The sequence below is a fragment of the Periplaneta americana genome, chromosome 11, assembly GCF_040183065.1.
Source record: "Periplaneta americana isolate PAMFEO1 chromosome 11, P.americana_PAMFEO1_priV1, whole genome shotgun sequence".
Lineage (NCBI taxonomy): Eukaryota > Metazoa > Arthropoda > Insecta > Blattodea > Blattidae > Periplaneta > Periplaneta americana.
Window position 1 is genome coordinate 6,749,491 of NC_091127.1, and position 15,179 is coordinate 6,764,669.

General features: G+C 37.2%; 1 protein-coding gene across 1 annotated transcript in view; it reads right to left on the reverse strand.

The window, feature by feature from the left end:
* The window catches only part of fng (Fringe glycosyltransferase), a 408,217-nt gene that overhangs the window by 89,061 nt on the left and 303,977 nt on the right, over window positions 1-15,179 (reverse strand). The gene's annotated exons all lie outside the window — the stretch shown is intronic.

Here is a 15,179-nt window from a genome sequence, read left to right on the forward strand (position 1 = left end):
TGTACGTAAATCAAGTGGACAATTAATACAAAATTATAATAAAGTTAATCTGAATATTAAATCAAATTATATATGGACGAGACTGGAAATGTAATACCCGCTATAACGAAAATTGCAAAATCGAACATTTTTTAAGCTACCTTAAGCATAATTTCTAACAATTAAAATATTTAACAACTATTTTCAAACATGGAAGGAATGATAATAGGAGGAGAAGAATAAAGTGCATAAGATTTGCTGATTACAATTAGAACGACGAGAATGCAAAGGAAGTGACGAAAATCGAAGTCGGAGAGCGACGAGAATGAAAAGGAAGCGACGAAAATCGAAGTCGGAGTGCGAAGGGATTGAAAAAGGAAGCGACGAAAAACGAAGTCGGAGAGCGAGGGGAATGCAAAGGAAGCGAAGAAAATCGGAATCGGAGAACGAGAGAATGGAAAGGAAGCAAAGAAAATCGAAACTAGAGAACGAGGATAATGCAAATGAAGCGAAGAAAATCGAAATTAGAGAACGAGGAGAATGCAAAGGAAGAGAAGAAAATCGAAATCGGAGAACGAGGATAATGCAAATGAAGCGAAGAATATCGAAATTAGAGAACGAGGAGAATGCAAAGGAAGAGAAGAAAATCGAAATTGGAGAACGAGGAGAATGCAAAGGAAGCGAAGAAAATCGAAGTCGGAGAACGAGGAGAATGCAAAGGAAGCGAAGAAATTCGAAGTCGGGGAACGAGGAGAATGCAAAGGAAGCAAACGAAATCGAAATTGGAGAACGAGGAGAGTGCAAAGGAAGCGAAGAAAATCGAAATCGGAGAACGAGAAGAATGCAAAGGAAGCGAAGAAAATCGAAGTCGGAGAACGAGGAGAATGCAAACGAAGCAAAGAAAATCGAAATTGGAGAACGAGGAGATTGCATAGGAAGCAAAGAAAATCGAAATTGGAGAACGAGGAGAATGCAAAGGAAGCAAAGAAAATCGAAATTGGAGAACGAGGATAATGCAAATGAAGGGAATAAAATCGAAGTCGGAGAACGAGGAGAATGCAAATGAAGCAAAGAAAATCGAAATTGGAGAACGAGGAGAATGCAAATGAAGCAAAGAAAATCGAAATCGGATAGCGACGAGAATGCAAAGGAACCAAAGAATATCGGAATTGAAGAACGAGTAGAATGCAAAGGAAGCGAAGAAAATCGAAGTCGGAGAGCGACGAGAGTGCAAAGGAAGCAAAGAAAATCGAAATTGGAGAACGAGGAGAATGCAAAGGAAGCGAAGAAAATCGAAGTCGGAGAGCGACGAGAGTGCAAAGGAAGCAAAGAAAATCGAAATTGGAGAACGAGGAGAATGCAAATAAGCGAAGAAAATCGAAATTTGAGAACGAGGGTAATGCAAAGGAAGCAAAGTCAATCGAAACTAGAGAACGAGGAGAATGCAAACGAAGCGAAGAAAATCGAAGTCGGAGAGCGACGAGAATGCAAAGGAAGCGAAGAAATCGAAATCGGAAAGCGACGAGAATGCAAAGGAAGCGAAGAAAATCGAAATCGGAGAACGAGGAGACTGCAAAGGAAGCGAAGAAAATCGAAATCGGAGATCGACGAGAATGCAAAGGAAGCGGAGAAAATCGAAATCGGATAGCGACGAGAATGCAAAGGAAGCGAGGAAATCGAAATCGGAGAGCGAAGAGAATGCAAAGGAAGCGAAGAAAGTCGAAATCGAAGAGCGACGAGAATGCAAAGGAAGCGAAGAATGTCGAAGTCGGAGAGCGACGAGAATGCAAAGGAAGCGGAGAAAATCGAAATCGGAGAGCGACGAGAATGCAAAGGAAGCGAGGAAATCGAAATCGGAGAGCGAAGAGAATGCAAAGGAAGCGAAGAAAGTCGAAATCGAAGAGCGACGAGAATGCAAAGGAAGCGAAGAATGTCGAAGTCGGAGAGCGACGAGAATGCAAAGGAAGCGGAGAAAATCGAAATCGGAGAGCGACGAGAATGCAAAGGAAGCGAGGAAATCGAAATCGGAGAGCGAAGAGAATGCAAAGGAAGCGAAGAAAGTCGAAATCGAAGAGCGACGAGAATGCAAAGGAAGCGAAGAAAATCGAAATCGGAGAGCGACGAGAATGCAAAGGAAGCGAAGAAAGTCGAAATCGGAGAGCGAAGAGAATGCAAAGAAAGCGAAGAAAGTCGAAATCGGAGAGCGAAGAGAATGCAAAGGAAGCGAAGAAAGTCGAAATCGGAGAGCGACGAGAATGCAAAGGAAGCGAGGAAAGTCGAAATCGGAGAGCGAAGAGAATGCAAAGGAAGCGAAGAAAGTCGAAATCGGAGAGTGACGACAATGCAAAGGAAGCGAAGAAAGTCGAAATCGGAGAGCGACGAGAATGCAAAGGAAGCGAAGAAAGTCGAAATCGGAGAGCGACGAGAATGCAAAGGAAGCGAAGAAAGTCGAAATCGGAGAGCGACGAGAATGCAAAGGAAGCGAAGAAAATCGAAATCGGAGAGCGAAGAGAATTCAAAGGAAGCGAAGAAAGTCGAAATCGGAGAGCGACGAGAATGCAAAGGAAGCGAAGAAAGTCGAAATCGGAGAGGGACGAGAATGCAAAGGAAGCGAAGAAAGTCGAAATAGGAGAGCGACGAGAATGCAAAGGAAGCGAAGAAAGTCGAGATCGGAGAGCGACGAGAATGCAAAGGAAGCGAAGAAAGTCGAAATAGGAGAGCGACGAGAATGCAAAGGAAGCGAAGAAAGTCGAAATAGGAGAGCGACGAGAATGCAAAGAAAGCGAAGAAAGTCGAAATAGGAGAGCGACGAGAATGCAAAGGAAGCGAAGAAAGTCGAGATCGGAGAGCGACGAGAATGCAAAGGAAGCGAAGAAAGTCGAAATAGGAGAGCGACGAGAATGCAAAGGAAGCGAAGAAAGTCGAAATAGGAGAGCGACGAGAATGCAAAGAAAGCGAAGAAAGTCGAAATAGGAGAGCGACGAGAATGCAAAGGAAGCGAAGAAAATCGAAATTGGAGAGCGACGAGAATGCAAAGGAAGCGAAGAAAGTCGAAATAGGAGAGCGACGAGAATGCAAAGAAAGCGAAGAAAGTCGAAATAGGAGAGCGACGTGAATGCAAGGAAGCGAAGGAAATCGGAGAGCGACGAGAATGCAAAGGAGGCGACGAAAATCGAAATTGGAGAACGAGGAGAATGCAAAGGAAGCAAAGAAAATCGAAATTGGGAGCGACAAGAATGCAAAGGAAGCGAAGAAAATCGAAATTGGAGAGCGACGAGAATGCAAAGGAAGCGAAGAAAGTCGAAATAGGAGAGCGAAGAGAATGGAAAGGAAGTGAGGAAAATCGAAATCGGAGAGCGACGAGAATGCAAAGGAAGCGAAGAAAGTCGAAATAGGAGAGCGACGAGAATGGAAAGGAAGCGAAGAAAGTCGAGATCGGAGAGCGACGAGAATGCAAAGGAAGCGAAGAAAGTCGAAATAGGAGAGCGACGAGAATGCAAAGGAAGCGAAGAAAGTCGAAATCGGAGAGCGACGAGAATGCAAAGGAAGTGAAGAAAGTCGAAATAGGAGAGCGACGAGAATGCAAAGGAAGCGAAGAAAGTCGAAATCGGAGAGTGACGAGAATGCAAAGGAAGCGAAGAAAGTCGAAATAGGAGAGCGACGAGAATGCAAAGGAAGCGAAGAAAGTCGAAATCGTAGAGCGACGAGAATGCAAAGGAAGCGAAGAAAGTCGAAATAGGAGAGCGACGAGAATGCAAAGGAAGCGAAGAAAGTCGAAATAGGAGAGCGACGAGAATGCAAAGGACGCGAAGAAAGTCGAAATCGGAGTGCGACGAGAATGCAAAGGAAGCGAAGAAAGTCGAAATCGGAGAGCGACGAGAATGCAAAGGAAGCGAAGAAAGTCGAAATAGGAGAGCGACGAGAATGCAAAGGAAGCGAAGAAAGTCGAAATCGTAGAGCGACGAGAATGCAAAGGAAGCGAAGACTACCATGTAGGTCGTGAATCACAGACCATTCGTAATGCGTGGACAAAACGTGGCTACAAATGGAGATGTCTATCATGGAGTATGTACCATAAAGAGATAATATAGTTGTTTATTTATTTTACCTCTTGACTTATTACGATGTTTACTCAAAAATATTTTGTTAACACATTTATTTCTTATGTACGTTTTTGCCTTATTGTGGGCATCTTCAGACAAATATATCTGTAAATAAATTGCATAATTTATGTTAAGTACACAAATTAATTAGAACATATGAATACATTTAAATGTATTTTCTGAAAAGTATACTAAAACAAAGCAACAAATCTATACTAATAATAAATCTGTAAGCGAAATTTTTCAGGTAATTTTTTAAAATTTCTATTTATATGTCTGTCTGTCTGTCTGTCTGTCTGTCTGTCTGTCTGTCTGTCTGTCTGTCTGTCTGTCTGTCTGTTACCTATTCACGCGATAATGGTTGAACGGATTTCGATGAAAATTGGAACATAAATTAAGTTCGTTGTAACTTAGATTTTAGGCTACATGGCATTCAAAATACTTTATTTAAACGGAAGGGTTATAAGGTGGCCTGAATTAAATAAACCGAAATATCTCGCTAATTGATTTCTCTGAAAAATGTTACGTAACAAAAGTTTCTTTAAAAATGATTTCGGATAAGTTTGATTCCCAGCAAAATTTTGATAGGACTGATATTTAAGTCTGTCTGTGTGTTTGGATGTTTGTTATCTTTTCACGCGATAATGGCTGACCGGATTTCCATGAAAATTGGAATATAAATTAAGTTCGTTGTAACTTAGATTTTAGGCTATATGGCATTCAAAATACTTTATTTAAAGGGGGATTATAAGGGGGCCTGAATTAAATAAACCGAAATATCTAGCTTATTATTGATTTTTGTGAAAAATGTTACATAACAAAAGTTTCTTTAAAAATGATTTCCGATAAGTATTATTGCGGGAAAAATTTTTATAGGACTGATATTTAAGGATATACAAAAGTTTTAAAATAACAATACAATACATTTCCACCGCCGCCTCAGATTATAGCGTCGTTGTTTCGTAACTCATATGTACAAAATATAAAATTTTTCAGTAGGAAGAAAAACAGATTTATTCCTTTATTCTATGGCAGTGGTACATAGGAGATCGTGAATTCTTACATTTTGAAAAGAAATAAATATAATTACATATACTAGATTGTATTATTTGCTGTATCACTATTTAAGTTGTTTAACAGAGCAAAAATCTGAAAATCGATATGTCACATAAGAGTTATTGCAGGAACGACAACGATGGCTATAATGAAATGAAAACAAATGACTCCGTCTATCTGAGGCGGCCTTGACGTTTATCAATATTAATATATTCATGTATAGTTCCTCTAGATGGATGTAACGTTAAATAATGAAAACTGAGGTAAGTTGAAAATAGATCTTTACGCACAGAAAACTCGATATTCTATCGAAATATTGTATAACTTGATTATTTCAACTTTATTTGGTCCACTTAAAATACTCTAATTTTATACACTTAAGTTTCTTTTTGTTCACAGAATATAATTGTTAAGAGTTTTGTAGTAAAGATGAGTATTTTACTTGACCAAAAATATAGCTGCTCACTGGAGCTGAGTTATTTTAAAAGATGTCACGAAATGGCGTTCCTGAGGTCATAATTTACCCATATTCGTTTCCTGTGTTTCTTAAAATAATATTTATGTAGAGTACATTATTTTTTTTTTTTGCATAAACAATGATATACAACCAAGCGAGTTGGCTCAGACGGTAGCGTTTGAGACACGCATTCGGGAAGTCCCGGGTTCTAATCCCGTGGCCGACCAATTTGACTGATGTTTTTCATGGTTTCCCTTAGTCATAAAGCCAATGCCGGATTGGAAAATACATGCTATGACTTATCACCGCCTCAATTACCAATACCAAAAACATTAACCAAAGTCTATAGTCAGTTAAATATACACAAGCCATCTACAACACACAATGCCCCTGGTAGAGGGGCAGAGAAGGCCTGATGGCCTTATCTCTACCAGGTTAAATAAATAAATACTAAATACAATGGAAACAGGAACTCAACAAGAGTAAAAACGGCCACTGTTATTCCCATACATTCTAAATACGCGACATAACAACAGATGTTAAGGCGTGAATAAAATAAACTTAACAAAAAAAAAAGGTGCACAGTAAGGTTAACATAAAAATTATATTCGTACACAATCAACTGCATTAATTTGGAGTGATTTATTAAAGGATGCATTCACGACTAATTTAGAAAAATGTTAAAGAATTATCCTTGCATAAAAAACGGATGTTCTCTGAACCAAATGACCATATTTTAATTATTTGCATGTAATAACAATTAAGAAACATGTTAAAGGAATTATCATTGCACTAAATGAGTGGTCCCAGGATCAAAATGATCGCATTTTAATTATTTAAATACAATTTAAGTAACATATTTAACGATTTATCCTTCTATCAAACACGAATGTTCTCTGGGGCAGATGTCCTAGTTTAATTATGTAATTACTTTATATTTATTTCTAACAAGTGCAGCGGAGCGCACGGGTACGGCTAGTTATGTAATAAATATGCATATTTAATGTCATATTCTTCATGTTTGCTGGAGATAGTGAACAAGTTATTGTATTAGATTAAAATATGTAATGACTCAAATACTTGTTGAAAGATAAGCCTCTTAAATTAAATGTGCATATTTTAACATGGTATGACACAGAAACATATTACATATAAAATTTAAAAGCATCTTCAATGTGTTAAAATCAAGGGGAGAAAGGTTTATGGGATCCTATTTGACTGTTGTGGGAAAATGGTGTAAATAAAGGACTTAGGATTGGCGACGAAGGTTTTGAGAGTATGACATGGATGTTTGTATAAATTAAATTACTGTCATGATAATCTCTTAAACCAGAATGTTTTAAATATGCATTATTGTAATAGTAATGAAGTCAACTTGTTACGATGGATAATATTAAGTTGTTGTGGTCGATCGCGTATTGCTATGACGATTCGTTGCATAACAATTAATTGATAGTGGTATATGACGAGCATAATGTTGCGGTCGCAAGTAAAATCTTGAAAAATACGTTAACATCATAAGTTAAAAACAATTAAATGTCTATAAGTAATGATGAGTTCACAAGCATCATTGTATAGTAAAATTGTGAACCATTGCTGAAAATGCTATGGACGTGAGATGGTTAAATCACGTAATCTATATGTAGTGGAGTCGCAATTTTAAATTGTGTAGAATCTTCTATAATGTTAATTAAGGAGCAGTTTAGTATATATGAAATAGTGTTGATGTTGGTTGGTGATGTGTAGAACAGATGCGTTGTATGGTAAAGACAGTAGTAGACTCCGAAAAACATATACTAACATTGTGAAATTGGATTTAATTGTAATTTTTTGTAGATTGTAATGATGATTTTGGCTCTAAAATATGTACACATCGCCCGTCGCTCTCCATGGACATCAACGACCCTTTATCAACTTCTCGGTTATTTAGCGTCGATGAAATTGATGATAATCAGGCTTCGAGACTTTGGACCCGATAAAATAAGTTTACTGTGCATGCACTATAGGTTGTTGACTCGCTGCAGGTAGGTAGAGATATGTTGAGGTAACAACGTCGCTATTTAGAGTAGAGTACGGTAGTATGGGGAAACACACACATATGGACATTCTGAAAGTAAATATACATTACACAATGACGATGCAAAAGAATGTGAAAAGCATTTATTCTCCTGTCTTTTATAAGCATTTGTGTTTAATTATACACAGTGTTAATGGTGGAAATAAACATGTAGCAATTTTAATTTTTTCATTTATCCTATTGGTCGTCTTTAGGAAGTGCAGTTACAGTACCGAATTGCAATGTACCTACTACAAGTTACATTCTCAGTGTCTCAAACGTAAATCTTTTTCGGTTATCTGCCAAAGTTTGTACTATAGAAAGCTGCGCTCTACGTCGCATGACGTGATACGAGCAAAATGAAGAAACCTAACATCATTGCAGTCTCTATAAGAGACAGTCCTTTATTCTCGGGTGACTCTATGTCCACTAATTTGCTGTTTATATTACACAATGTTTCAGATCCGTTATTTTTACATAAAATTGATTTCCACTTCTGTTTTACACGTTCAGTAACCGGTGTACTTGATGTCTCATTAATTCTCTGTGTCATTTCCTCAACTAAATTGAGGGCTTCCGGCATCTCTTGCTCTGACTTTTCTAACCGTGTAATAGTTTCAGACACAGTTTGAAAATAGGTTTCTATGAAAACCAAATTATTCGTGAGAACCTTCAAATCCAGAGCGTTTTCCTTTGCGTATTTGTTGGCATTCATTCTACAGTACCCCCACCCACTGTACGCTTTACCACTATACTCAGTACGCCGTTGTACGTATTTTCCACTGAACTGCTCTATTGGGTCCGAAGTCTCGAAGCCTGATGATAATGAGATGGTATTTTGCTAGACGAGATAGAAGATACGCCATAGATTAATTCATAAATTTAAAGATTAACTCATATAATTCAAGCTATATGTTTTGTGTGAAACTCCTTTGTTTGAAATATCTCAAACAACCTTCTGAAACTAATGACATTATTTACGGTTCACTCTGTAGAATTTGTTTACGTAAAACAATTCATATCTTTGTTATACTTCGGTCATATTTACCAATTAATATTTTACGTCTCATTTATTTAGCTTTATTTCAATCCATTCTCCAGTATGGAATTTTAGGGTGGGGAAATGCTTGTAATTCTAATCTCACTCCACTAATACTTATTCAGAAAAGAATTATTAAAATATGCCTTAATAAACCAATTGATTATTCATCTGAGCTTTTGTTTACTGATTTTAACGTTTTGAAAATTAAACAGATTTATTATATTGCCTTATTAATCTTCATACATAAAACCCGTAATAAATTCAAATTGTATCATCATAAATATGGAACTAAAAGATCCGATTTTATACAACAAGAGGAACCGAAGTGTTTCACAAGCATACCTCTGAGCCATGGTACCTACTTTGGTCCAAGGTTATACAGGGACATCATTTTATTTTTACTTCAATTTTTATTGTACCTGAGTTTTTGAATGTACTTCACTCCCACCCCTTCAACCGTCTTCCACACAGATCCAAGACCGCATATACAGTCATAGTAGCCACAGTACGTTCCAAAAAGATGTTCGCATTTTCCAGTGACGAAAGAGCTTTCAATATTGAATCATTTTCGCACAGGTACTGTCGTCCATTTGCCTACGTCGTATCCCGGTTTCCCCAACCAGCTTTTATTCGCCAGCTAGTGGCTGGGCTGTCTTAGCTCTTTTCTGAGAACATTAATTTCTGTTAGGAATTGGACGTCTACCTAATATTATACAACTGTTTAAAAATAACTTAAATAAAAGGGCCTCGTTAAGTGATTAACTGTCACGTGATTTCCCCCCTTTCTACGACCCTACGACATAACCACTTGGACGGACAGTAGATAATATGTCTGAGTAATTTTATCTTTTCGGGCAGAAGTGAAGATTGAATTTACAGTACGTAAGGTACTCTTTTATAGAGTATGTACAGAATTATTTCAACATGAGTTACTACTACGAAGAACTGGCAATTGGAATTAAGTACAATAGTCTATAGTGCGATAATATGCACATTAGAACTGAAGCCTGTATCGAAATGTGTTTAATATCCATATTATGATTAATTTTCAATTTAACTTCATTCTCTATATTGTACGCTAATGTGCTGTAGACAGTATAATATACACTGCATAATGAATATGTCCACATGGAAAGCTCAGTTCATGAGTAAAAACACTCATTGTTAATACTGTACTTATTTTGATTAAACAAAAACCTAATGAAAATGATCAAACTCAAAAGCGCAATATTTCCTAGTTTACATAAATGGATGAACTACTTTTCTTCCCTCCTATACCTAGTAAAGTGATTTGTTTGTATATTACGTCAGTATCATCGAACTCCAGTCGTGGAAGGGGATAGCAAACGGCGTTGATCCAGAGGTATAGGCAAGTTAATATTAAAAATGTTAGTAAAAATAAAATGATGTCCCTGTACAATAAAATAATTGATAAATACCCAAATTTGGAAAATTTTAGTATCAGGAATTTCAAAAATAGCGTTAGGAATTTAATTTTTAAAGAATATATATTGATTTAATATGTTTATATATTTGTATGATTTAAATTGTTAAAATTGAAATTGTATTTTTAAATTTAATTTATTCCTGTAATTTTTTTTTCTTGACCCAGTTTGTGTCAAAAAATTATCTTTGTGTTTATCTTTGTGTTTAGATATCTCCCTGAGTTTTTTACTCCTTCAGGGAAGAACTAAGATTGTATTTCTGTCAATTAACAATAAACAATTTAAACAATTAAATTTCATTCACTAGTGCAAAAATTCAATACGTTGTGTGTAGCGACATGAAGTCCTGGATTCCTGAACTAGATATTAAATCACTTCGTAATCAATACTTTATAATGTGAAACTCTTGCATCCGCGGTCATGACATGCAGCATGTTTCACACGTCACGCCGCAGGTCACAGAGGTTTCTCGAAGTCGATCGGCGCGACTGTTGAAAATCTCAACAACTTCCAAGATATTAATCTGCATCCTGTACTTTCAAGTTTCACCCGTGCAGGGAACACAAAAAGTGACAAGCGCGCGCTTCCTGCTCCATCTGGAGTAGCGGTGACACTTCCTCCGCGTCCAGTCCAGCAGGGATCGTGACGAGCAGGTCGCTGGCTGGACTCTGGTAGACTACGATATTATTAAGTCTACAAGAGAAGAATTGGAAACTATGATGTGAACGGTAAATGAGCTTTAAAATTCAGGAAGTGCAATAAAAATAAAATAACAGTTCTATGAACACGTGTTCTTCAATTGTTAAAATCAATTAACACTCTTAAATATTGACCGAATTGTATATTTTATAGTCAAATCAATTAACATTGTTGAGTATTGACTTAATTGTACATTTTATTGTCAAATCAATTAACGCTGTTCAATAATGACCGAATAGTATATATTATTTCAAATCAATTAACATTGTTGAATATTGACTTAATTGTACATTTTACTGTCAAATCAATTAACGCTGTTCAATAATGACCGAATAGTATATATTATTTCAAATCAATTAACATTGTTGAATATTGACTTAATTGTACATTTTATTGTCAAATCAATTAACGCTGTTCAATAATGACCTAATAGTATATTTTATTTCAAGTCAATTGACATTGTTGAGTATTGACTTAATTGTACATTTCATTGTCAAATCAATTAACGCTGTTCAATAATGACCGAATAGTATATTTCATTTCAAATCAATTAACATTGTTGAATATTGACTTAATTGTACATTTTATTGTCAAATCAATTAACGCTGTTCAATAATGACCTAATAGTATATTTTATTTCAAGTCAATTGACATTGTTGAGTATTGACTTAATTGTACATTTCATTGTCAAATCAATTAACGCTGTTCAATAATGACCGAATAGTATATTTCATTTCAAATCAATTAACATTGTTGAATATTGACTTAATTGTACATTTTATTGTCAAATCAATTAACGCTGTTCAATAATGACCGAATAGTATATTTTATTTCAAATCAATTAACATTGTTGAATATTGACTTAATTGTACATTTTATTGTCAAATCCATTAACGCTGTTCAATAATGACCGAATAGTATATTTTATTTCAAATCAATTAACATTGTTGAGTATTGACTTAATTGTACATTTTATTGTCAAATCAATTAACGATGTTCAATAATGATCGAATAGTATATTTTGTTTCAAATCAATTAACATTGTTGAATATTGACTTAATTGTACATTTTATTGTCAAATCAATTAACGCTGTTCAATAATGACCGAATAGTATATTTTATTTCAAATCAATTAACATTGTTGAATATTGACTTAATTGTACATTTTATTGTCAAATCAATTAACGCTGTTCAATAATGACCTAATAGTATATTTTATTTCAAGTCAATTAACATTGTTGAGTATTGACTTAATTGTACATTTTATTGTCAAATCAATTAACGCTGTTCAATAATGACCGAATAGTATATTTTATTTCAAATCAATTAACATTGTTGAATATTGACTTAATTGTACATTTTATTGTCAAATCAATTAACGCTATTCAATAATGACCGAATAGTATATTTTATTTCAAGTCAATGAACATTGTTGAATATTGACTTAATTGTACATTTTACTCTCAAATCAATTAACACTGTTGAATAATGACCGAATTGTATACTTTATTGTCAATCGATGAACAGCATACGGCATGAACATACGAAAAGATGGTCAATGGTCAATAAAAGGTTAAATACCATAAGTGAAATGAAAAGACAATTTACATGTCAACGTTATGACGAATTAATGGAGAATATCAGAAAAATTACATACTTATACATATATAATCAGATCAATATACCTAGTCCATCATTGTGGAATAACGGTTACAATGCCTGACCGTGAAACCCGGGTTCAAATCCTGGTTGGAACAAGTTACCTGGTTGAAATTTTTTTCCGACGTTTTCTCTCAACTCATTAAGAGCAAATGCTGGGTAACTTTCGGTACTGGACCCTGGACTCATTTCGCCGGAATTATCACCTTCATATCACTCAGACGCTAATAACCATAGCAGTTGATAAAGCGACGTAGAATAACTTACTTTCTGGCTTTTAAGGAACCCGGAGGTTCATTCCGCCCTCACATAAGCCCGCCATTGGTCCCTATCCTGAGCAAGATTAATCCAGTCTCTATCATCATATCCCACCTCCCTAAAATCAATTTTAATATTATCTTCCCATCTAACTCTCGGCCTCCCCAAAGGTCTTTTTCCCTCCAGCCTCCCAACTAACACTCTTTATGCATTTCTGGATTTACGTTCCATGTACCAAATCTTATAACCTTATTTCTTTGCTGTGGTCGTGCCGGAGAATCAGTCCCATTCCGAGGCTTATTGTTAGGTTTTGTAACAAACTGTTTTTTACGGTGATGGGTTGTTAGCCCTTCGCCCAACCCCCAAGCTGGAGGACCACCCCTTATCGGCTGTCCACAACTGCTTATTCAATATATTCGCAGCTACCCTCCATATCTTAAGGCCGTCTCCTCTATCCGCAACCTGAGGACGCGCCATGCCGTGTTGATAGGGACCCACAATACGTAGAACAACAAATTTCAAAAAATGAAAAAACAATATACACTAAACACGAGCCTTTCACTACAAACATTGTTAGCCTATCTTTGCTTCTGAAAGTGTGCCAGCACCTTTCTAGTTCAGCTTCTCTGTAAAGATCACGTCTGTACTCCAGCGCTAGCTCTCTGGTCTTCCAACTAGTCGGCCCGGCTTCGATCCTCGGCCTCGTCATGATGGAATTTGTGATTGTCAAAGCAAATGCTGCAGAGGGGTTTTCTCTAGTAGTCTCGTTTTCGTAACATTCTTTGTTCTCTGTTTCTATTGTATGAATTGTCATGGGTATTCAATTTATCACGAATTTAATTTCCATTATACTCAAGGATCAGTCATAATTCAAGCCGAGACTTCAGACCGCACATTAAATTTACATTCCAGTCATCAGAAATCCTCTCGCAATGGAATAAACATTATAACTCTTATCTCGGCTATTGGCATTGTGTTGGCATTAATGTGCAAACAATGCATACAATGCTGTTCAGTAGACAAGAACATCAGAGAAACAAGGGCACAAGGCGAGGCATCGGATCGTGCACAAAGCGCTGTCTAGCACTGACTATAGTCCGTGAAGAAGCGAGTCTGCCTCGATCACGCCCGGACGCGTTTTGGAGCGAAATAATAGTAAGTACTACTACTGTGGAAATTCGCCACGCTCTATTGCCAACATAATAAAAAAATAACTAATGTTGCCTCCAGCTTGCACCAAAGAAAGATTCCTGCAATGAGATTGGCTCGAGTAGAAGCAAAACCCAATAAGGCAGTGTGTTGAACCCGCCTGCCCGGGGCTGTTATTCCAACAAGCATCTGCTGCCGAGATGGGGAATTAAAACTGAGATGATATCCTACAGTAGTACACGCCCACCACGCAGACGTGCAGAAGCCCAGATGTGATGGACAACCATTCGGAATGTGCTGGATTCACGGGATGGGTTCCTATTGTGAAGCCACGTAATGAACAGTAAAAATTATGGACAAATTAACATAGAGCGTATTCCGAATCTCACCGGTGAGCAATCCGATGGCATCACGGTGTTCCGAATTCCACCGATGACGTCATTGATGCTCCACCGGTGTCGCACCGGTGCCATCAGCTTGCAGAGGTGGTGGCAGTCTCCATCAGCCGCCATCAGTGAATCTGATTGGTTCTTGTATAGTGCGGGAATTAGCAGACGAATGACATCGTGCACTGTTGTGTCATGGCGGTGTGTTCTGCTGTATTGTTTGTAATGAGCACAACGTAAAAAACTATACGTTAATGGCTTATGAGCGAACATGTCAACGGACCAGTTATTACTACCGGTTCAATAAATAAATTGTTTATGCTATCTTTTCTTTGAACGAGATGGGAGTACGAAAATTTCGCAAAATTTTGCTAGCGTAGCACAGACAACAACTTGTACAGTCGCCATGACAGCCATCGATCCTTCCAGCAGTTTTGTTCCTTATTTCGCTGCAACGTGACGTCATTGATGCCACCGGACCGGTGAGATTCGGAATACGCTGATAACGATCAATAATTACTGAACTCGACATTTTCAGGTAATTTTCTTTTGGTATTTTCTACGAAATTCTCAAAATCTTTACATTGTGTTACTACTTATTTCATTTTCTCACTGAATTGGAAGCATCAGAGCTTTTCTGACAATTCTTCGGTTTCCTGGGCGCTTTTACTAGTGTTTGTGCGCGTGCATGCGTGCGTGCGTGCGCGTTTTATGTACCGGTATGTAGCATCCTGCCTAGGACTCGCGTTACGGAATGCGCGCTGGTTCGAGTCCTCATGGGGGAAGAAATTTTTTCATGAAATTTCGGCCAGTGTATGGGACCGGTGCCCACCCAGCATCGTGATGCACTTTGGGAGCTACGATAGGTAGCGAAATCCGGTTGCGAATGC